The sequence below is a fragment of the Athene noctua genome, chromosome 2, assembly GCF_965140245.1.
Source record: "Athene noctua chromosome 2, bAthNoc1.hap1.1, whole genome shotgun sequence".
Taxonomy (NCBI): domain Eukaryota; kingdom Metazoa; phylum Chordata; class Aves; order Strigiformes; family Strigidae; genus Athene; species Athene noctua.
The window spans coordinates 168,828,883-168,854,107 of record NC_134038.1 but is presented as its reverse complement, the minus strand read 5'-3'; the positions used below and the strand labels follow the sequence as shown (position 1 = coordinate 168,854,107).

The following is a 25,225-nucleotide window of genomic DNA, read 5'->3' as shown; positions in this document are numbered from 1 at the left end:
GGAGTATTAATAATATTCATTTTTAAGCCCCTTTTACAGAACAGGGTTAGTCCTTAGGCAGCGTACTCGGATGCAAAACCAACTGCCCGGCACAAAAACACAAAGCTGCCTTGCGCCTGGTGCTTCCGTCACAAGCAGGGATAAAACAGGAGATTGGCTTAGGCACTCCTTTCATCTAAAAGCAATTGATGCCTTGGGGCAGATTTTCAACACAGGAACATCCCCTTTGTTCGGGTCAAGGATGTCCACGGCGGGATCACCTCACTGGGAAGGTCCCGTGAGCCCCCTGGGAACGCCACGAGGTTACAGATGATCTTTAAACGACCACAGAGGGAGTCTGCACTGAATACTAGCTGCTATTTCAGAGGTGGTGTGGGATTCACCCCATGCACTCCTTGGTCCGTCAGCTCACCCCCTACTGAATTCACCTCAGGCTCAGAGAGTCTTTCCTGCCATTGCAGCTGTCATTAAGAAACAATGTCTATGTGTTTTCTACAGACAAATCTGCATCAGGAGCCTCTAACTCAACAGCTGGGAGGAAAAGAAATCCCAATGGAAAAACGAGCTCTCCCTTGAAAACCACCCTTCAGGTAACTGCTTGATACAATTCCCTCCTTCCAGTAAAAGCACCAGGTCCCTGCCCACCTCTGTTTCAGCCCCCCCCCGGACGGCCCCGCTGTCAGCGCTGCCCCGAGCTGACCCAGGGCACTTCCACACGCAGCATTAGGCCATTCTGACTCCGGTCGGAGATGCAGATCCTGCTGAGGCACCATAGGAATGCAAAGCACCTCAACCCACCTTCAGGAATCCCTCGCCAGCCTTGCCACCATTTCTGCTTGCTTTGTGCAACCACCACACGCTTCTCAAGTATCTGCTTGGGAAGGTTTTAGAGGAAAAAGACTTGAACGGAACCTTTGGAAACGAGGGTCAATTAGACTAGGATGAAATTATTTTCTTTCCTCTTGCTTCTACAAGTGTTGAAAGTGTCCTTCTGAAAAGGTTTCTGAGAGAGCATGTTGTTTTATTCTAGGAAATTACACACATAATGTTCTGTCTCTCTCTTTTGACCGCAGAGCCAAGACGATGTGCAAGTCCATAGAAAAGGAGACCGCCAGCCTCCACGCAGGAAAAAGAAGCAGCGAGGACTTCAATTTACAAGAACAAGGGAATTAGCAAGTGGAAAATCCAAAGATGATTATCTTACAAAATCTGAAAAATCATGTGTACACAAAAACATTCCCAACAGCCTTCAATAGACGGACTACGTTTAAATCTGTTAGGAAAATCTGATAGATAACATTATTTTTACAGACTATGATAAGTAATAATAATGCATAATTCCTAGAATGAATAAATACGTTGGCTTCACTTAGCAGTTTCAGAGAACTTTTCATGTAAACAACAAGAGCGATACATTCTACAAAGTAGCCGGTTTGGTGCCAAAACCAGATTTCTAGACCCTTTAGCTCTCTGCCAGACGTTTGGGGGCTCAATCTGAGTTTCCTCTTGAGATTCTGACATCTGAGCAGGGCAGCAGAACTGTGTTATGAACCAAACGAGCTTCACAACAAAGCTCCCCGAATGAACTGAAAGAGGCTTTACACACATCTTGAACTAAAGGAGCAAAGATTGGGTAAAGACCAAGATCAAAGTGAGAGGAAGGCTGAGAAGGAGGATACTTTAATTTTGCCTTCTGAAGAAACCAACCTCACACCCAGCTGTTACCTAGATGTGACGTCTAGCTTTGTCACAGGCTTTTTCCCTTTTCGCGTTTACCGGACCTTTGGTCATTCTTAGAACATCATCAGTTTGGGGGGAGAGCCCTTCAGATTCCTTTCTGTAGCACTGGGATCCAGCACTTATCCGGGTGGCATTTGTAACTGGGAATGTCCAAGTGTTTTTCCTCCTTGGAGCTTTTTCTTCATTGTGACTGTTTAGAACATGGGGATGGATCAGATCCCTTCTAGGGTGCCTTCGAGCTGAAATGATTCTATCCTTGTCCCAGAAATACAGCTCTCTACCCTACTTTACAGAGAGTATTTTGCAGAAACCTCAGGTGGTCATGATGTCCTTTTTTTTCTATTTAGAAATTTAATGGGGTCTGTTTACTTTGAGGAGGAGAAGGCTGAGGGCAGACCTCAGCACTCTCTGCAACTCCCTGAAAGGACACTGTACAGAGGCTGGTGCTGGTCCCTTCTCACAGGTCATGAGCCATAGAACAAGAGGGAATGGCTTTCAACTGCAACAGGGAGGTTTGCACTGGACATTCGGAGAACAGGTTTCCCAGAAAGAGTGCTCAGACAGTGGAAGAGGCTGCCCAGGGCAGGGCTGGAGTCACCATCCCTGGAGGGGTTGAAGGGTCGTTCCGATGAGACGCTGGGGGCTGTGGTGCAGGGGAGAACTTTGCACCATAGTGGGGCTGAGGGTTGGACTCGATGACCCCAAGGGGTTTTTTCAACCTGAACGATTCTGCGATCCTGTGAAATTTATAGAGGCTATAGTGATTATAAACATGCATGCAGTTAGGTCTAGCTTTCCTTATCTGAGAGAAGAATAGAAAAATCTAGAGTATCTGGTTTAGCTGAGAGTTAGAACATGTCAAAAAACAGACAAGAAACACCTTTTGGAAATCAAGGACTAAGCGTCTTGAAAATGTTTCCTCCCCTCTAATTAGACCTCCCCTTTCCAACTGCAGGACCCGACGCCTCGAGGCAACACCTTCTACGTTGTCTGCCTGAGGCAATTTAAAATCTTACGCAGAGGGATACTGTGCCCAGTTAGACAAGGCCTGGCCTAGCCCTTATCTACGAGCGCAGCAACAAGTTCTCAGGTGAACATCCCTTTTGTCTGACAGTGGAAATGAGGAAATCGAGCTGGCTTCTTCGGGAAAATCCTCTAAGAGCTCAAAGGACCAAAATGGGGTGACTTTTCCACCGACGGGAGGTGCAGGGGCTGCTGGGCCAGAGTCGCAGGCCCATTCGCTGCCACACAACTTGGGGGTCCCAGCGTCTGAATGGCTGTAGCATGAGCTACACTGTCCTCCTTTCCTTTTAAATGGCATCTCAGAAAACCAGCATCTGAAAAGACGCTTTATACAAGCCCAGTGCCTTTCCAAACCGGGATCATGAAGAACTAGCGCCTCCTGATGCAATTGCACCCACCACCCTACCCCGAAAAGCCACCCCAACAAGCCAAAGCCCAAAGGAAATAACTTTCCAGCATCTTTACGTGCCGACATGCCCAGCACAGGATCGGGCTGCGCAAGAGGCCCAGCTAAGAGAGAGAAAAGCAGCAGGAGAAGGACATGGCCATGGGGCACGATACTTGGCTCGTCCTGGGTTGTTGTGGAATCACAACCTCAGTACATTATCTCCTGCCTCTGCACTAGAGCTTCCTGGAGAGAAATTACAAATCCTGTTCTCTTGAGTCATCAATTGCTCAGTCCAGGAAGTCACAGGTACTAACCAATACCTCACCACTGGACAATCAATACATGGGTCAATGAGATATTAGCAGTTCCTGTGAGGTGTTAACTACTCTTGACTGAAATCAGAGGAACAGACAGGGATCGTTGTGTCATCAAATCCTTATCCAAGATTTCTTTTTGTCAGCCTCAACAGCACTAAGATCCACAAAATATTCAAGACACATGCATGTTTTCCAGATCATGGGTGCATCCCCTATTATATTTCTTAATGCTCTTCTGTCTGATTGTCTCTGTCATTAGAGCCCCAAAGAGGAGTCAGAGAAAATTTAAGATATCGTACATTTCATGCAGTGGGGCCCTAAAGATTGTGTATCTGTTTTTTCACATACTCACTGCATGACAAATCCCTCACACTCGTTGAAACTAACACTACTTGAAAATGAGTCCTGAGATAACAATCCAAACATCAGAGGCAGAGGGCTACAGAAGGACAGCTGAACTTGCCTTGGCATTACATATGCATGTACATCGTCTGCTGCTGAGCTGAAAGGCCCAAGGGAAAGAAATGATTTCTTGTTTTCACCTTATGCCTGTTAAAATATACTAATGTTTTCCAGATAGTCATCAGACACCTCCTGTAGGTGCATCATATCAGATTGCAAACAAATTAACAGTGGTATCACCTGTATTGTACTAAACGTTTGCAAAGCTTCCAGCCTGAGATCCAGCATTCCTGAACAAACTTACACGGCTAAATTTAAACCATTAACCCCCAGCATCTTAGCAGCACTGATATTTTAATGAAGCTATTTATCAAGGTAGCACAATCCACCTCAAGTCAACACCCAAATGAGAAAAAAATTGGTTGTTGTAAAATAAAAACTGGGTAAAACTTCCCTGAGAATTTAGAGATTGCTTAAATAGAGAGATTTTGACAATTTCCTCCTAATGAAGACATTTGCTGATAAAAGCTCCCTTGTAAAGCAAGACGTTCTGTAAAGATATATATTTATTTTTTAAAACAACTGAATCTCTAAATTATTTAACTGTCTCTGCAGTTACTAAGGGTCAGTGCAGTCACAGGAACGGGCTCGAACAAGGCCTCAGAGCAAACCTTCAGTAGCCAGCGCTTTATTCCAGCTCTCCAGGGCCAAAGCCTCGCTGCAGGGTTCTGCAATGCCTTTAAATTAAGAGAAAAGGCTGCAGGAGGCTTGTTATGCTTCTTCATGTCCAACTCGGGGGAGAAGAACTTCTATTCAAAAATCGCTAAATAGTTATTTTTTGTCTCTTGAAATACAGTGATGATATCACCCTACTTCTCCCCTCATCCTACACCGTTTCCAAAAGGCATTTCTGTTCCCTCCTGCACCTTCTCCTCAAGGAAACAGTCTTTGAAAAGAGGTGTTCCCATGCTGGGAGTCTCCTTTCATCTTTTCAGTCTGGAAAGAGTTTAGATCATTTAAACTTCCTTTGCTTTTCCCAGTCTGTTTTTCTTACAGGTGAAAATAATGATAGAAACATGCTACTGTTGTATGTGGTATTTGAGGCACCTGAGAGTACAACTATTATGCTGCAGAGTAACAGTTCCAGATCCGTGCCTACGTTATCACTTTAGACCCAGCCTTTCAGAGGGACCTTCGCTCAGAAGCAACATTCTACCTCAGACCATTACATGATAACAAGATTTGCACAGCACAGGTAGGAACCAAGTATTTGGCCAGTAGGTGCTTCCTGCAGGCACCACTAACTAGGGGTGCAGATCACACATCTCATAAACATCTAAACGCCTAATCACATTATGTTTCAAAAAATTAATGTTACTTCCTGTTTTTTTTCCCCTCAAGAAATTATGAGCATTGAAAGAAACCCTAAAGCAAAAGCAGACAATTCATAGATACTGCTGCACACGTGGATGCCGCATCGAGAGCAATTCTCACAGCAGCAAGATCACTGCAGTTTTGCTGCTACAAGATCACAGCCCTGAGCTTCAGAGCTGAGCTCTTCTCTTACTGTGCTCCTCAGGCAGCTGACCTCAAAATACATGGCATAGCCAGGAGGACCACATGCAAAAGAAAGGTGAGAGAATGTAGAATGACACAGCAGAGTCCACTTCATACAGGGTGGCACATGTAGAAAGATCTCGTGCCCACTAGAAAGCCCTGCATAAGCCTCAAGTTTATACAAGAACCTGCATTTCAGCAGCACCCCGCTGAAGCGACACAGACACAGTATACCAGTCACCAAAACCTAACTCAAGCTGATGATGATGATTCACAAACAAAATTTCTGCTCAACTGTACCCCCTGCTTTCTACGATCGTTGCAACAAATTGTGTTTCTCCAGACTGCAGAGCACATTCAGTGTCATTACCCATATACATTATGCAACAGTCCCCAGAAACATTAAGAACCTGCTGGTCATCCATCAAGGGAAGGAACCAGGAGTTTAACAAAAAGCATACTTGCAGTTATGGGGACTGCCTGGCAAATTCACAGGCACACATAGACCACCATTCCCTCCACTTCCCCCCAACAGTTGTAACTGGATGTGGGGTTTTTTTCCTCACCCGGTTTTCTGTTCTCTCAGTTATCTTAAGATGGCACACTATTTTCATGGCCATGTTGAAACGACCAGTACTCTTTTATTTCTCAAGATGTGTATGATTTAACTGTGTAACTATTTCACCTCTTTAAGTGCTGGTCATTTGCTCAGGTGATACAGCAAATCATGTAATACTGAGCCTTAAAGAAGGACTTTTTGAGCTCATGCTTGTCCCTGGTTTCACACTAGGATAAAATATTCCTGAAGTTTGGCAGATGAGAGCATAATTAAAAGCAACCTTGAAGAAAGTAGTATTATTTCCTAAATATCTGAAATAATTAAATATTCCCGTACAAAATAGCTAAGAACACTGCCTAGAAACTTCTCTTCAAAGAGTGGACGGAGCCATCCCAGAAAGGGATTACCGTATCTAGTTATCATCGATTAAACAAGAGCTTCACAGATGGAAAACTTGTCTGGCAATAAATTCCTACTGCATCAATTTTCAATCATCTCAGAAGACAGTATCACAGTACATCTGAAATCTTCACAGCAGTCTTCCCTCTGAACACCTCCCTTTCATTACATTGCTGCAGACAGCAAGCAAAAGAAGATCTTTCAGACTAAAATGAAATTTATTAATAGAAAAAGACCAAATATACATTATTTAAGACAAACGAGGTGGGTGAAAGTACAGTAAAGTCATAAATGTGACTGCTAGATATACAGTAAGAACTGTGATCTCCCACAGACTGTTGCTTATTTGCACTATTGACATTTTCTTCTTTTCTCACAGCATAAAGAAAACTTTAAAAAGGAGTAAATTACACTTATACCACCTGGAAGCCCTTTGTGTTTTAGTAGACTTGATGTACCTGAGAATAGACCCTGTATTCAGCCGCTCAAAACCTGTCCGTGTTTCCCCACACCCTGGAACACCCACCCCAGGCAGTACATTCCTGAAGGCAGCCCCTGAACTGCCCGACTTACAAGCAGTTGCATGAACACCACGCTCATCTTCTCCACTGTTCATTTTTGTTGCTCTCACTCTTGCTTTCTATTCTCTCACTCAAGTTTTACCTGTAGCTGAGAGAATACATCACAGATGCGTTAGAACAATTTTAACATCATTGGAAGCACTTTCGTATGGGATATTGATTCTGTCCCATACGTTTGTCTGCCAGTCGTCAAGGCAAAAATGGCTATGCATTACCACATGGACAAACACTGATAGGCGAGGAGTCCAAAAGGATACTCACATAAGCTACATAATTGTTCTGTAATGCTCATCTTTTCCAAAGTTTTCAGCCCATTACTTGTCATTCTCCTATGCTTCATCTTCTCTTTTAGTTAGGTGGGGTTTTTTTAAAAAAAAAAAAAAACACAAAACAACAAAGACACAAAATCAAACAACTTGTTTATGAGAAAGTCAGCACTATTCCTTGCTTACCTTGCACATGCCAATTCCCTGACTGGGCAACTGTCCAAACAGAAAAGAACAATTATTTATGGCTTACTTTATCAACTACAACAAAGAAGCCCCATGAACAACACACCAGGCTGGGTACAGGTGTCAAAAATCACAAAGCTCTCTAAAAGAAGATGAGATCAGGCGATGACTGTACTCTTCTTTTACAGCTCCTTTCCAACTACTCTAAATTACATTTTTGCTTCAGAATATGGGGGTAGGCTTTAGTTAATTTTAAGCATTTTTTCCTCTAAATTTGAAGATATAGATACAGTGGAAAAGCCAAAACAGTGTTTATGTCACACTCTATCATATTTCAAAGCTCTCATCCTCTCATTCTAATAATAGATAGTATTAGAGCTCATGTATCCCCTGTGAGTTGCCCCTTCATAATTACCCAGGAAGAACAGCACAAATATAGAAATATCAGATGGCAAGACCAGAATGGAAGCAAGCATACAGAGAACATCAGGAGAGTGTCTTTACCTTTCGATTTCTCCCTCCCCATTTCAGGGTAAGGACTATGGGAACACACAGACTATGGGAAAATAGTGACTGTGAACAAACAGACAGCAGGTCTCCACAAGAGCACAGCTCCACCCAGACAATGCTTATCCATGTTGGGATGCACTGCCTAGCCACACGGCCATCAAAGGAACAATTATTAAAAGGATCAGGATCTTTCACTTGTGTTTTATGTTAGAGCAGAATTATTTGTTTTATTTTGTTTCCCTTCAAACAATGGGCACTATCAAGAAATGGTTAAAAACAAGCACACCTACACAACCTCCCTAGCGCCTTGCCAGCTGAAGGGGTGAGCCTCTGCCTCCTCAAGCACAGGAGACCAGCTACATAAAGCTGGCCAGCTGAGAGCTCCCTGCCCTGGGCCCAAGTTGACAATTCAAACTGACTATTTTTTGACAGATGTTAAGTTTCTGCATGAAGCTGAGCATCGTGCTGTCGTGTAAAAAGGCGAGCAAAAACTTCAGCAAGGTCTTACTACAAAGTCAATGGATAGGAACACTTCTCCCAGCTCTCACACAGCATTGAGGTGTTCCAGCAATTATCAGTATCCATTCCTCTCTTTAGAGTTTCCCTGCAAGCAATAGAACTAGACGCAGTCTCTGCACAAAATCAATCAATTAATGGCAAAGACTCCTCAGCATGAGAAGAGAGAGCGCATCGGGGGCATTAGGATCAGGCTTTAATGCCCACAACCAGGCTTACAGCCACTTTCGAATCAGAACAAATACCAGCGCTACACAACAGTAGCTGTCCAAGGAGTTGGGTCCACACCCAAAATAAAACTAAACAGGTTAATTCTCTTCCTCTATCAAGAAAAAAGTAATCGTTTCTGCTCTCTGTTTAAAGCTATTCATAAAAAAAGATACAACACATCTGTAGAAACTACCATTTAGGTCAGAGAAAACCCCTTTTTAAACATTAACAAGTTCCCCCTCTTCAGCACTTCCTATAAAACAAATATTATCTATAAATGAAGACAGTGTTAAAAAAAAAAAAAAAAGAACTACAGGAGGCATATCCCATTAAATTTGGGCAATACCTTCCCAGCAACTATTTCTGACCCAAGAGACTTCTAAACCAACACCTACCACAAAAGGTTTTTTCCTTCTTCAGGTGTTAGCTAGCAGAGATCACTGTTCTTTTAATTGAACACTGTTTCTCTAGAACAAGTGCACTTTCCACTCAACCTTCTTCCCCCAAAGGAAACACCTTAATGGTAAACTGCAGTGGCAAAGAATTTTCTGTGTGTAAAACCTCTGGAGGAACCAGAGTTCAAATCAAACCTTTACAGAACCAAAATATCTAGGCTGTCTACAGGAGAGGAACACTTCAGAGAGACACTCAAACTTACCACCTTAGCTTTCCCCTTCGAGTGAAACCCCAAGAAACTGAAGAAACCTGTGATCCATATGGCAGCTGCTTATCCAAACGCCAGCACACACAGACCTTCCTCAGCAGAGCCTTTGCTTGTGGTTTGCTATCAAGCATCTAAGGTGCTGTCTGCACTTCCACATCAGTGAATATCTCCGACATACTGTCACTGTGTCTGATGGCTGCTGGTGGAATCAAGGGAGGCTCCTCTTCTGAGCTCAGGGAAGACTGTGATATGGGCAAAAACAAGACAAGGGGAAAGGCCACTGGCGGATTTGGACATGGTTCCAACAAATACACAGTAATAGTACTTACACAGTTGGAAAAGCAAAAAAGGCTTCAACACCCTCTGCTATCATCTCACTAGTTCCTAGACGCTGAAGGCTGTACCCCACTCCCCCAGGGCAGAAGAGCAGAGTCCTTCAGCTGATGGGCTCAGGGGAGCCAAGGAGAGAACAGCTAGAAATAACACTGCTAAGTGATGAGAACTGGTTGTAAACTCAGACACCATTTTGATTCATTAATCTCCAACAGCTAAAGACAAACCTAAAGCAAAATCAACGGGATTGTAGACTAAGCACTCATACTGGGGCTATTTTTCAGCCTGCTGAGAGAAAATGATCAGAGACAGACACTTCATTGCGAGCAGCCAGATTAGTGCTGCTCCAGCAAGCCTGCAGCTAGTTCCCATTAACTAACCTGCTTTAGAAGCTGGTAACACCATCATTAACCTTAGCTTCAGTTTGAAGTGAAACCTGTCCGCCTCCTGATGATACTGTACCTGCCCTACAAGCCCGTGCAAGTTTCTCTCGAGTCTTTTGGTGGCGTTGCCCCGGTGATGAGCTGTGACTGATTTTCCACTAAGGGAGGGGCACAAACATTCAAGACCTCCCGGGGAAAGCAGCAGAGCAGAGGTACTGTTTTGCTGGCTCAGCATGCAGTGGCCACTTGAAATCCTACCAGGTGACTGCAGGGAAGCCAGGAGCCCCCTGCAAGTGGCCGCAGGAGCTAAGAGCCATCAGCAGCCAGAGAGAGACAGAGCAACACCACAGTGCCAGTCGTGCCCCCCGAGGCAAGCTTAGTGTTCCAGCAGCGACAGTCTGGACCAACTTAAAATATGAATGGCTTATGCATTCGCTTTTCTGAGCAGCTTGTTAGGTTACCAATACCAACATTCTATAGAATTATGTCCCTTAAGTAAACTGATGAGATACAAAGATAAAAGGAAGAAAACAAAACCACAAGCAACCAACTAAAAAACCCTCCAACCACTATTTGTTTAAATCCACCCACCTGAAACCTGTCTACAGCAACCCCACCTTCTGCTGTTCACTGTTATCTCCTACCATATACCTGCCCACACAATGCGATGTATCGGTAAATCCTGAGAACACTGACTACAAAAGGCAGCTTTCCAGTACGGAATTTCAGGTTATTGTTAGCTGATATTCTTCAGGGCCTACATGCATATATACAAATTATTGCTGACAAAAATCTCTCCAGTGAAATAGGGTACCTTACACAGATAAGATCCTCCACATCTCTAAGAAAAATCAAAAGTCTGATGAAAATAATTTTGACAAGTTTTTCTCTGTTCTGGGGATAATATTTGAATATCACACCAATATTTGCTCTGCAGCAGTTTCACCTTTCAGTAGATTTTGTATATTGATGCAGAAAGGTTCAGGTACAATAGCTGGTACATGACTTCTCATGCATATACAAAAAGTTCCTCAAAACTGCCTTCAAAAATCTGTTTAAAGTTTCACTCTCCTTTAATCATTACATTTTAATATTCTAACATTCTAACAAGAGTCATGAAGCACTTTGCCAAATACAGTACGATAAAAATCCTTCCGGATGAAGTTTTTCTTTTTAAAAGCTTGCAACACAATTCATCTGAGAAAAAGCTACACGATAAGAAAACGACAGACTAAAATATCACACTTTTTCCATTCACAGCAGCACATTGCTTACTGTTAGCGTTGTTGTATGACTCCAGCAACACACTCCCTCATAAATATCAGCCCCTCGGAGACACCCCACTTAGTAAAGGAACTATCTCAAACAAACACAACCAACAGTGCCAGAAGGTCAGCTGATAGATGGGACGGGTGTTAAAGCCCAGATCTGAGCATATAATCTTCCCCATACCCCTAAAATACAGTTCAGCCTGTGACACAGGCATCATCAAAATATTTACCTGCGGTAATATTAATGTGCATCCCTCTATGGGTAAGAGCTGATCCTACAGAGCTAATAGTCGTACTCGCCCCATCAGAAAACCTTCAAGCTATCTCGCCAATATAGCAGATCCAAGTACTTCACCAGGATTCGCATTCACCGACGCAGTTACAGGTGCCTGCGTGCAGCTGGGACAGGCAGACACGCACACCCAGCTGTACACATTTCACAGGGCACACAACTGCAGGAGGAGAATAACAGCAGAGAAACTGTAGACAGAGATTAGAAGCTTTCTTAAACTAACTGATATACTGGAAAAGGATGCAAGCTCTTGAGTACATTGTAAACCAATGTAAATCCAGACTGCTGTCTCTCATCCCACCTCTCCCCTCCACAGCTGTGTCTGTGGCTCTGCTTCTACCTGCATCTCCAGCAGCGTTAGGAGCCTGCACATACTCCAACAGTCAGGAAACCCGTCTAGCTCAGCACCAAGTCAGCACAGACCCTCAGCCAAAGGAGAAAAATCCCCTCGGCCTGGGTTAGACCAATTTAATTGCCACAGAACTACTCTGTGAAGATACACTTTAAGTAAGAGAGAAGGATCTGGTCTGTACAAGGTACAGGATTTACCTTGGGGATACTGAAAGAAATCATCTCCTCCTGCTATCTCCTCACAATTCTTCCCTTGGGTCAGTATTTCTGACCTCACAGCTACATGATCAGACACTTCTAGTGACTTATCGAGCCAAAAATTGACACAGCAAAGACTTAAATTTAAAAGATTAGCCTAAACAACTTACAGGAATTGTGCACTGAGCAGAAAGCTCCTTAGCCCACTCTGAATAGACAGGAAGAGTTTGTAAGAGAGGAAAAATAGGACAAGATTGCCATCTTCTACTGAAAAGGGACAGGCATTTACAAGCAAGTATCCCCTGTGGCATACAGGGGCAGCACCTGAAAAAGGTAAGAAACGGCGACAGCAAAGTCCACAGCGAGTACATAAACAATTACTTTTAGCCAAGAATAAACATTTAGACTGTTGAATTTTACAAGTTTATCAAACACACGCTCTAAGTGTTTTCTAAAACATATCACCCTACCATTAACTCTACAGACAAGCTTAAAATACAAGATGCACAGAACATAACATATGAGAACACAGAGCTGATGTATATATATTTATAAAGCACATCTCCATAAAATCAGTGATACCCTCTAACAGACTAGAAATACTCAGATATCACCTCATTTATATTAGAAATATTCCTTTAGAACATACCGGCAGTTTACAACACTAAGCAAACAAACCCAAAACACTCCCCCACCCTATATGATTCTAAGAACACAGATTTCACTTTTTCATTATGCTATCTGGATAGCACATATGCACACCAAAAAAGAGAGGCCCAACTAACAGTATTTATTTGGTTATTGGGCTTTTCTATAAGCCAGACACTACACAGAACTGTTTTAAAGTTAATACACACAGCAGAGGAAAGCATTACCTTGAAAAAAACTTCCCAAATCTTACACATTCTGAAACATAATAGGTTTTAACCACTGCTACACATAATATTGTGGAAACGATGGAGGTGGAACACAGCAGTGACATCTTAGACAGAATTTTATGTAAAGAGCTGGCGAAAAAACCCAAAAGAACCTTGTTTTCTATGCAAACATATTACTCACAGAGTAGCCAGCACAATCTGTCCTCTCAGTTCTGTCCTTCAAGAAACACTCTCAAATAAAGAAAGATAATACCGGAAACTAGAATTCAAACTCGAGAAAAAGTTTAACAGTGTTTCTGCTGAACTACTGCTCTGATGGCACTTCAGAACTGTCCCTTCTCCAGAAAAAAAAAAAAAAAAAATCCTCTCTATTTGAGCTCTAGTCAGGAGTATAAGAACTCACCACCTGACCATCTCACTTCAACCACCGCTAACAGCCCTTGTATCTCAGGCACCCCCTGCCTTTTCTCCTCCATAGTTTACGTGATTGAAGCATAAGATTCAAGATAAGCTTGACTGGTCTTCATTTCCACTTAACATTAGAATTGCACCTGAGGAAAATCTTCTGTGCTTGGAGAGCTGTTAATTTCCTCCTAAAAGTTGTAGATGATTTAAAGAAAGGCATCACCTCCCCGTGAAAAACCTTCCATCCCATCTGTAGGCAAACACAGCCAGCCTTGCAACACCAAAGCACGCAGCAGAAACAGATTTTTTTTTTTTTTTTTTTTTAAATGGGATAATTAGCCATCTAGAATGGAAAAAATAAAGGCCGGTGTTTTCCTCACACCAAATAGATGGTATCAACTTGAGAGAAAAGCACAGGAAGCAACATACAAACAACAGCTCTTCCCGATTCTAGGATCACAGTAGTGCTGTGAGGATCATAAAGTGTTAAAAGCCATAATGAACTGCAAATATAAAAAGCATGACCAGAGGTTTAAAAAAAATCTCTCAAGAAATCTGCTTGAAAACTTTTTTCTTTTTTGGCTTTACCACCACAACTTCTTACCGAAGCATCTGATTTTCAAAGACTTTGAAATGTTAGCACAAGTGCTGTCACGCAAATATTCAACAAATAAATAGTAATTTTTATATTTCCATACTATGACGGTGTTTTATTCGGTTAGGTAAGTCTGTCCTGCTGAAAGTACCTTTGTGTCTGAAAAGCAAATGTTGGCTTTGTTAGCTTGTTGAAACTTCAGGACAAAAGTTCAGTTTGTGTTTCTTCAAAGTATCTTGCAAGAGAAATTTTTTTTTTCAACAAAAGCACTACAGACCCAGAAAAGTACAGAAGCGATGTACGTGCCAATCTCAGAGAAAGGCTCTGGTATGACAAGACATCAAGGCAGTCGGGAAGCAAGCTTTTTTCCAAAGACACCTTCAACTTTACAGAAGCATTATGGTTTTACCTTAAACCTTCTGCAGGCTGGGATGTCAGCAGGGCACTGTCATCTAAACGCCACGGTGCGGAGAAGCCCAGGGTCTTTCGGTGGCGTTAGAGCCCGGCTTGTGACGGACTCTGTCGGCCCACGATCCCCACGGCAGTGAGCTGCGGCGAGTGCTCAAACCCCGCCGCCATTAACGGCCTGTGCGAAGGGCTCCCGGTACCCGCCGGAGTCACAGAATCACCCAGGCTGGAAGGGACCTTGAAGATCTCCCAGTCCCACCGTTAGTCCGGCGACGCCTGTCCGGCTCCTCGGGACCACCCCGGTGAGGAGGAGCTGACCGGAGGGTGACGGCTCTCTCCTCTCGCCCCGCTCGGAGCGGAGGGCGGCCCGGGCCCGGGAGCGTCCCCCGGCGGGAGCCCGGACAGGGCTGCTGGCGGGGCCCTTCGGCGGGCTCGGCCCGGCCCCGCTGCAAAGGCTCCCCCAGCGCCGGGCTCCCCGCGCCGAGGGCCCGGCGGGGCAGCGGCCGCCCAGGAGAGTTTCCCGCGGCTCCTGCTCCGGCGAGCGCCGCCTGCCAGTGCCGCTGGCGGGGAGCGGGGTCGGACGATCCCGCCGCCGGCAGCCGCGGGTCCGCGCCCCGGAGGAGAGGCGCGGGCGGCGGCGCGTCCGCCCGAGGGGCTTTTCCCGCGCAGCCCCGGCGGGGCCGGGCGGGGCCCCGGGCGGACCCTGCCCCCGCCGCGGAAAGCTCCTCTCCAGAGGTGCCCGGCCTCGGCCAGGGGCAGGCGGGGCGCGGCTGGGGGCTCTGGGCTCGGCCCCGGGTGTGCGGCCCGGGGCCCGGAGCGGTTCTGGGTGCGGGCTCCGCGCGGTGGGGACCCGGCCCCCTCCCGGCGGCGGGGCTGGCTGCGGGCTGCCCCGGCGGGGCTCTGCGCTGGGGTCGGGGTACGTGTCCGGCCCGAACGGGGGAATGCGGCGCGCCCTGAGTGTTCTGATCGGGTTACTGTGCCAGGGAGAATTCTGTCATTCCTCTCAAAACCACCGCTATTTTCCCTGAGGAGGTTGACAGTTGGATGCTGAAAAGGCTTCTACAAGTACCTGACCTGCGGGGCCGGTTTTTCGGGGCTGCCTGAGCAAAGGGAAGTGCGTGCCCTTCCCCTTTCCCCTTCCAGCCGGTGTATCCTGAACCTGCGGCAGTGAACCGAGGGGCGGACACGCAAATGTCCTTCCCAAGCGCCCGGAGCGGTGACACCGAGGAGCAGTCTGTGGTCGGTAGGGGTAGGTCAGGCTGCGTTTGATTCCGTGTGCTTGTTTCTCACTGCCCTGGAGTTGTTCAGGGAAGAGCTGGTGACTGTGTGTGCAGTGCTACTCGTTGTGGACCTTGACGCTTGGGCTAGTGCATATTTTGTCTTGAATAACGTTTTTTCAGCGGCAGTGTTGTTGCCGTCTCGCAGTTCCTGTCTCCTCGGTGAATTCAGCTCCAGGCTGCTTGTTTTCACAGTGCCTGAGTCAATCCCGGTGTTTCTCTATCCTGCTGCATTAATTTCCATAGTCACTCTCTTTGGGTGGAAGAGTCAGGACGGTTCCACTGTAAAAATGTGCAGATGGGGTCAGAGTTGGGCTTTGCTGAGGTTTGCACAGAAAAGGGGTTGTATTGCACTTCCTCTTAGCTCATTTGTACGGTTGAAGCATAATTCTTCATCGCAGCTGAAGCAGGAGATTGCTTTGAATGTTTCTGATGCCAGCAGATCTTTGATCAACAAACCAAGAATCAGCAGCTTGTATCGATGTTAAAACCCGTCACAGCTGTGTTGGGTCTGGGGTGGGGGGGTCGGTAGCAGGGAAGGGGTTCCTGTGAGTGACTCTCTATCAGGGAGTGTAGTGATAGGATGAGGGGTGAGAGTTTTAACCTGAAAGAGAGCAGATTTAGGTTAAATTTAAGAAAGAAATTCTTCCCTGTGAGGGGGGTGAGGCCCTGGCACAGGTTTCCCAGAGCAGCTGTGGCTGCCCCCTCCCTGGCAGGGTTCAAGGCCAGGTTGGACGGGGCTTTGGGCAGCCTGGGCTAGTGGAAGGTGTCCCTGCCCGGGGCAGGGAGGTGGGACTGGATGGGCTTTAAGGTCCATTCCAGGTCAAACCATTCTATGATTCTCTGACTGACCCATCTAATATTTGAGGCTGGCTGGCTGTGAAGTAGAAAAAGAGCCAGCTGAATAAAGGCATCATTAATCCCTTTAGCCTTAGGGTCTGGATGTAGAATCTGACAACTGTGATGAGTTGTACAGACCTTTTAGTGCGTCTTCCCCCTTTGGCTACTGGTGTTTCTGTAGAGAGCCTTGATCCGTTCAGTACAGTGCTTCCCTCCTGACCCGCTCCTTTCTCTCTCCTGGTTTCAGCTGGTAATGCAAAGCAGGGTTTTCTTCTCCGTTTTTCCCTTTCTAAAGCAAGGGTTCTGTGGTGTAAAAAAAATGGGAATGCTGCCTTTAATTTAATGTTGTCCTGTCATGTCAGTCCTGTGCAGCTTCTGACTGCAAAGAAGTCTAAACACGCAGGGCAAGCAGAGGGTTGGAGGCACAAATTATGCCTTGCTGTAACTGGAGTTCCAGGGGCTCCAAACCCAGGTGCCTGGTGTCCTGCTCAGCCTAAGTGGGCAGTGAGCTAGCTAAGCCAGGTTAGAGCACCCTCTGCATACGGGGCTTAATTCATGCTGCTTCGTATGCTGACGTACCTCTCCTGGGTTTAGATCAAACAGGTGTATGTACAGCTAAGCCTCTGGATGATAAAAGTTGAACACTGTGTTAAGTGCATGAGGCTCTCCTAGCAAAATTAGGTGCAGACTGGTTGATATTTTCACTCATACTCTTCCATAAACAAAAACAAGGCAATGCTGAACTTACTGCATGAGCTCTTTAACAGACCACTTGGTTCTATGTCCTTCCTCTACAGTTAACTGCAATGCCCTTCCAGAATCAGAAGCGCAGCAAATACATTTAACTAAAAGAAGCCAGTGTTAAATGGTCTTATTTAATGTTAGCAGGAAGCTGATGGGAATATCCTTAAATCAAATCTGATACAAAACTGAAATGTGTCCAAAACTTCTGCTGTGTGTAGTGTCACCCTTAATGGATTTCAAACCTCTTCATTTCCTGGTGATCAGTTCTAACTGTCTAGAGCAATACAAATAAGTTGGTAGCAACTTAGATCTTTTCTTATATCCACAGATATTTTTGAAAAAGTAGTTGTGACTTCTAAGTTAGGTCAAGTGATTCGCAGAAAAAAAGACTCTACAACTCGAACAGAGTTATACAGCAGGGATGTTTACTCCGGCGCCGGGGTGCAAGGGGATCTCTCCACAGAGCTTGCACACCCACGGCACATTTTACCAAAAACTGATAGAGTGTGGATATCCATATTCATTGGATTACATAACACACACATCCATATGCATGAGTGAGGCTGGGTTAGTTAGAAAGGCCGATGTCAACAGTGTATGTCATCTTTGCACCTGCACATTGCCTCCTGGTGGGCGTCTTTGGGTGGAAGGCTCATAGTCTTTCTCACCTTGTTTTTTCCCTGGAGCATGCGCAGATTCCCTTGGCCAATTTCTGTTTTTCAGAAGGTTTATTCCTTCTATCTTATCCAAGAGAACCAATAGAACTTCTACCGTTTGTATATGGCTGTCTTTACTCCTTACTAAGATTCTAACTAGTTAGAGCCACCTCTTCCTCAAGGCCAAAAGTATAATATTTTGCTGGACATTGTAGTCCTTGGTAGATTTTCACAGTGAACTGCTTTGTTTTGATGAACACAGTAGTCCTTGGTAAAATTCCACAGAACAGTCTGGGCAAGCAGGATTCTTAGCAATATTGAAAAAATACTAAAAGTAATACTACAGCTTGCTATAAGTAAGTAAATAAGTTGCTAAGCGGTTTTCTAGAAGTAAATACATCTCAAAACAAGTAATCTTTTCTCTGTATCACAAGTTGTCTAAAGATCATAAACAGGACAATTTTTTTCTCATTTATATTAATGCTGGAACAGATGTTGATTTGGAAACCTGTAAACTGAAGGATGTTTTCCACTAAGATTGGGTTGTTTGTTTTTTTTTTTTTTTCTTCTGTGAAGTCTTCAGTATTTTATTTTTTTCCCACAGTAATTCTAAGGTGCAGAAGCAGCCTCAGAGGCACTATGGAATTACTTCTCCGATTAGCTTGGCTCCTCCTAAGGAGAGAAACTGCATCCACATTCAGAAGCTAGTTGAAGCAATGAAGCCATCTGGTGTATTGAAAGGTGGAGAAGAACTGAATCACAGGTGTAACAAGGCTGTCACATTTCTTAACCTCTTGGGGTTTTAGGGCAAGCTTAACATGAGTTTTCTTTACAAGCTGGTGGTTCTTGGTAAAGTGAATAATTTAGTCAATGAATGGATTTCAGAAACTTGGTGAGAGCAAGGTAAGGGTTTCTTTTTATGTTCTTATCAAACAGCTGAAGCCTTTTTATTTCTTTCAAATGCAATACTACTAGGATTGATATTGAAGTCCAACTTTTAACTTCTTAAGTATTGAGTGGGGCTGTAGTAACTGCCATTGAAATAGGGTATAAAAGATACTTCAAGATGTTGAAATCTTCGGGGCACTGGATAGATGTGTGAAGTGGCTCTATCCGCTGACTTGTAGCAATTAACAAAGCTGAAAGAGCGTATTGTGGGGTGAGACAGATGGTCACTGGCACTAATCTTGCCCCAAACAGCCTGCAGCACCCAGTCTAGTTTGAAGTGATTACCCTAGATTTGCCCTTTGTATAGCTCTTTGATTGTGTTAATTTATGTGTGTCTGCTGTGGGGAAGACTAATAATGGGTCTTAATTTCTGTGAATTAATGAAAGGACTGCTACATTACTCTTTTTTTTTTTTGAGTTGCAAGCACTCATTTCAGAAACAGTAGCAGTCTATTAGACTAACAGTTCAGCAGGGAGTGAGAATACATTGTTTATGGAGGCGGTTGTAGTCTTTTAAATAACTTGTATGCTGCCTGAACTTGCACATAGATCAATGTGTATCTTACCTTCGAAAGTAAACTCTTTCTCTTCTACCCACAGAGTCTCCCCCATTCAGCAGTAGCAAAAGTTGGCGGCAAAATATTTACATTTGGATCTTACTGGCTCGGAGTACACACTGAAGGTGGAACTTTCGTTGTCTGGTGATAGTTCTAATGTTTGAAAGTGACCTCCAGCAGTAACAGAAGAAATGGAATCTCTTTGCAGGTGCTGACAAAGATGCTGTTTCTGTTGCTCCTAGGCATGTAGAAAGATCAGATTCTTTTTAGTTATTCTTTGAAAAACTAAAACATCAGGAGGAAATAAAAAAAATCTTAAGAGCGACTGAGCTCTCTCATTGACAATTGTGCAACTTCTGCAAAAAGAATATTCATGTTAAAGCCTCATATTGGTAGTGGATGTCTTACAAGCCAAAATTTAGAAGCCGTTGTTTCTGAGCACCTTCTAAAATAGTGTTTCCTGCAGCGTGAGAAGTCAAGCTTTTGGTTCCTTTCCCCAGTGACTGTACGTCACATAAGGATCTTTGTGGTACACTTCTTCCCTGCCCATGGTTTGAGAATGGGTCAACTGTATCAGAAAGCAAGGTTGTCCCTAGGAGCCTTGCTTTAATCTTAGGTCTAGTAAGGGGCAGGAAGAGGAAGGGGCAGCCTGAAAACTAAGGAAGCTGAAGGTGATGTGGAAGGGCTTCTGTCAGCGCCTTTGCCATGGTGTCCCCTCTGGATGTTCTTTAGAACCTCTAATTCCTTCTCCCCTGGTCACGTTCCTCTGGCCGCTCAGCCCAAGACGTTGCGGAAGGGCCGCACGCTGTCAGCTTGACAAGGAGTGAGTAGGGGCTGCGCTGTGAACGTACAAACTGCTTTGTAAAATCACCCTCAGGTGCATCTGTTGCACACCTTGTGTGTGAAACTGAACTCCTGAGAAGTGTTTCTCTTAGCCTGGCCTTCCTCGTGCTGGCACTTTGAAAGACTTCCTGTGCACAGCAAATGAGCCTTTGCTGAAGTGACTTGTCACCTGAGAACAGGCTCTCAGCGGGCTGCGGCACAGTTCTGACAAGGGTCTGCAGCACTGAAAACTGTCCCATAAGGTACCTGACAGCACCTCAGGCACAGTAGAAAATCAAAATAAGGAAGGCTAGGGCATGCTGTCAAATGTGGACAGAACTTTTTAGATTTCTCTGGATGTTAACCAGCAGTAAGATAGCTACAGCAATCTCTTTTCTCCCTCACTGCCAAGGGAAGTACCTTACCAGCACTGGCACTGGTGGCTCACTGTGCACTGCTGGTTCATTACAGCACAGGATCAGCCTCTGAGTCTCTTGGCTAAGTCACTTTTTAAAGTCAGTATTAGACTGGCCATACTGCTTGCAGCTTACTAACATTTTTTTTGGTTCAGAAGCAGCTCAGTGTTGATACTGAGTAGTTTAGCAGTGTAAATTCTGTAGTTTATCACAGTTTAGGAAGAACATGAAAGTAGCAAAAAATGTTTTCTTACACAGTTATTTGTTCCTTTACAGCCAGTTGAAGATGCATATGTACCAGTTGTCAAGTTTGATGGTGTTGAGGTAAGTGTTTTGCTTTTTTTCTTTAAGTGCGAAATATTTCTTTTCTTCCTTTGGAATAGGATAACTTCTCCAGGGAGCTGTGACCATGCTATTTCACAAGGTTATTTGTACCTTAGAGTGTACTTAGGAAACCGTAATTGAATGGCCTGACCACAGCCTGTCCCAGGAGAAGACGCTGCAGTAAAATGGGAGCTTATAGGAAAATAAGCCCCCAGGAAGCCTGGCAGGCGTGGGACCATCCGGGACACCCCTTTCTAAACCTGCGATGTAGAGCAGGGTAGCTTGCTTGGACAGCACCTACCTCACAAGGACTGTGCAGAGTGGGAGCAAAGGCAGTGTCCTTGCTAACTCCTCCCAGCTCTGACAAGCTGGATTTCTACAGAGGGATGAGTGTGGTGTAGTTCACTGTGTGAATCATGTCAGCAGACTAAATGCTTTGCTGCAAATCAAAAATGAAGTGGCCGTGAGACAAGCAATCTGGAAACTAAAAAGTAAAATACTCATTTGACTCCTGCCTGGGTTTGTCAGCTGCAGGAATCCTTGTTTCTTGAACACATCTTGTACAGTGAATGGAGACCTGCGTGTTGTAGTACCTAAGCAAGTTACTGCTTGGTATCACTCTCATGAAGACGCTTATTCTGTGCCCTTCTTCTGGCCTTTGTCTGGTGCAGACATTCACAGAATAACTTTCTTGCCTCAAGAAGCAGATGCTTCAGGATCAAAAGGGCTTGCTGCATAGAGAAAATGCTCTCTCCTTTGCTGAAGTACAGCTGAGGTGATTGAACTTTCGTCTTTATTCTGTGATTAATTTTAAGTTCCCTTTTAATGGAAATTCTAAGTTTAGAGTAATCTTCAATTTAAAAAATCCCTTCTTTTACCTAGCTTAAAAAGAAAGGGGGGATACAATGAAGGTTTTGTAAATAAAATATGGGACTTCTAGCAATTTTCTTGAGATTTTTTGGCGAATAAATCTCTTGGGAGATGTATCTATAGTCGTATAGTTCTAAATACAAATGTTAACCATTCTTTTTTAGACTTGACTAACTGTTCCCCACTAGCGTGCTGTTCACAAAGAGTGCAGCATTCTAACTCACGGTTGACACTTTTTTTCCTCTTAAGATTGATCTGGTGCTTGCAAGACTGTCTGTGCAAACTGTTTCTGATTAATCTTGATCTCGGAGATGACTGGCATCTGAGAAGCCTGGATATGAGATGTGTACGGACCTTAAATGGTGAACGTATTTACACGTCTTTAAAAAGAAAGTGTTACTGAAATTGGTCTAGAATGCACATTCCACATCAAGTACACATTCCTGTGTACTTGAGATCTGAGGAGGTGGTGAGTGGTCTTACATTTAGATGTTTCAAGGAGTTGTCTGTTGAGATAGACCTGTATTTCATGTTTCCTTGATCAGCATTGTTCCAGCTTGCCACAGAAACTGCTTCAGATGAATAGGTAGAGCACTTGATAGAGAAGAATGTGTGATACTTCATTAAAAAAACCCCAAAAGATATTTAAACTACCTGAAGCCTAACTTGTTCACTATTTAACAGTGACTGGTTTAATTGTTCCTGGCTGTTGAAAGAAACCTGGCTTTCAGAATCCTCTAGAAAGGCCTTATTAAAAATGGTTGGGGAGAGTCTATAAATAATGACAAAGCTGTGGAGGGCACCAGTTACCTGAAGGGATACTGAATGAGAGGTGTAATATGTAATTTTTAACATACTACAAAGTGAGTGATCCAAACTTGATTTCATAGATTTGAATGATAAATTGTAAGCTACTGATCCAGCATAGCATCAAACAGATCTGTACCTGTTACTAGGAACTTCTGTACTTAACTTTTTTCTTAGAGGTTCCAATGAAATGATACATCTAGTGCCAAGTGAAGAGAACTTCTGGCTCGTGCTCCGTGCAATTAAACAGCGGGCAAAAGGTGAGTAAGGTGATTGTTCATAATCTTTAAGCTTCTCAGAGGCACCTCACACTGAAAAAATAAGACCGTTTGAAGTACTTCAGCTTTGGATAGCCATTTCAGTGACAGTTTTCAAACAAAAACCTGGGTTTTAGTTTAGATTCAAAGTCTGTCCACGGAGTAGAGTGGGTGTGGTTTTTAATGGGGGTAGAATGGGGAGAAGAGGGGAGTGCCTACAACACAAGGTGCTTTATTGCTTATCAGGAACCTGACGTCAGGTGATACAAAAGCCAAGTTAAGTATAAAAGCTTGATCCATAAGGAATAAGAAAGTACTGTTTGCGCATGTGGCTAGAGCAAGTGCTAGAAGCATGGTGGAATTTTTTTTCTTAAGGGAAGTTGGAGTGAAGCCGTAGCTGTAGCAGTGTAGGCAAATTTCAGAGTAGCAGTGTTTTGGGAAGTGGTGTGGTAAGGATTCTTTTTCTCATCACTGTTAAGGACCAACAGTTTTGGCTTCGTTGCACTGCAGTAACAACTGACTTTGAGGCTGAAGTGTACTGAGTATTCTATAGATTGTGAAGTTGGTGCTGCAGATTTGAAGGAATATCCTTGGGTATGGAAAGACTGCAGGCTAACGGCAGTGTATCCGCTCTAGGACATGGCATTTACTCCAACCTGCTGGGATTTCTTGGTGGGGTTTCCTGGACCATGCTGGTAGCAAGAACATGTCTGCTCTATCCAAATGCTTTGGCTTCTGCTCTTGTGAACAAGTTCTTGGTTTGTTTTTTTTTTTTTTTTTTTTTGTTTTTTTTTTTTCCCCAAATGATAAGAGCTATTGTTTATTTTAATTTTCAGAAAGAAGTAACAGTTCTAGAGGTAGTTCTTCATATAAGATTTCCGCTGACAACATTCAGTCCTACCCTGAATTACATGGCAGAGTTTTAGATGGACAGTTGCTGGCTTTTCTAACATAGGGAATGGCCAAATCCTGTATTGCTGAAACAACCAAAAGACAGCAATCTTAGTTTACCACTATAGGACCCTAGGGCTTGTAAACATTGAATTCAGAAGCCTTTAAACTCTTTTCCAACCTAAGTTGATGCTAAGCACCATTGTTTTAACATCCCAGGTGAACCCCTCAGACCGATCCCGTGTAATGTGGATCCTCGCCCCAGGCTCTCCACAGCAGAACTCTACACACAAGGGATCTGCATCAACACGAGCGGTAATGGTAGAAGAGTTCAAACATGGTAAAGTCCTTCCCATACTTGTTAACTGTTTACAAGTATAATTCTTGCTATATGAAACCACATTATCTGAACTGGTACCTAAGCGCCATTCACAAGTGAAACAATCCTGTCAGCATATCACCTTTTCCCACCAAAACACTTGATCAGCAATGGTTCGGTGTTTCAAAAAACAAAAAAGTGAAGAGGGAACACGTATCTTGAAAGGCAGTGCCTGCAGATTGGAAGAGATCTCCAGTCCCATCAAAAGATTACTGAGCTCCATAGTGAGCCATAAGGGGTTGGCTGGTTGCTTCCCCCTTTCTTTATTTCCCTTGGAAGGCTGTTGCAGAACCTAAATCTTCTAAGCATTAAAGAGTTTTCTTCCAGTTTGCAGCTTAAAGTTACTCAGGGCCAGGCAGTACACATTTTTTCTGGTGCTCACACCCTTCTAGCTTAGTAACTCTTCTCCCTCAGTGTTATTTCCCTCTTCTGCATTTACAGGAGTCACCCCACTCTTCTCCCACTTGCTTTCCTGGCCCGAGCCAATCCCGCACTCCTGACGTCATCACGCATGACCACCTCCCACGTCCCAGCGATCCCCGCAGCTCTCCTCGCCAGTTCTCCCAGGGACAGTTCATCTTTCTGGGACGTGAAGGACCCGCAGGGCCACCACGTCAGACAAGCTGCGCTCTTGTCAGGGGCGTTAACTCTCCTCTACAGTTCTTGAAAACACTGTGCCTGACACACGGCAGTGCAGCTGCCTTATGCCCCCGTCACACAGTTGGCTCCCAGATGCTCTCTTGTGCTTCCCTTGAGCTCCCTGTAGGTCTTCTTCCCCCTCCTCAGTTTTGACCAGCCAAAGAACATCCAACTTATGACTCTCAAATTCTTCCCACTCTTCTAAATATCTTCTTGGGGGTCTCAGCCTCCTGCCCTTCAGATCAGTATCTTATCGTAACGGGGGAAGGATAGCACTGTTTTTCCCCAAGTAAGCAAATACTTCAACTGTTTGTTTAAATATAAAAATTAAGAGGAAGGGAAAAAATAAAAGCTAATTGGAAAGTG

General features: G+C 44.3%; 1 pseudogene; it reads left to right on the top strand.

Annotated features, from left to right (window-relative positions):
- Positions 1-14,128: 14,128 nt before the first annotated feature.
- Positions 14,129-24,801, top strand: LOC141956726 (poly(A) polymerase type 3-like; annotated as a pseudogene).
- Positions 24,802-25,225: the final 424 nt, after the last annotated feature.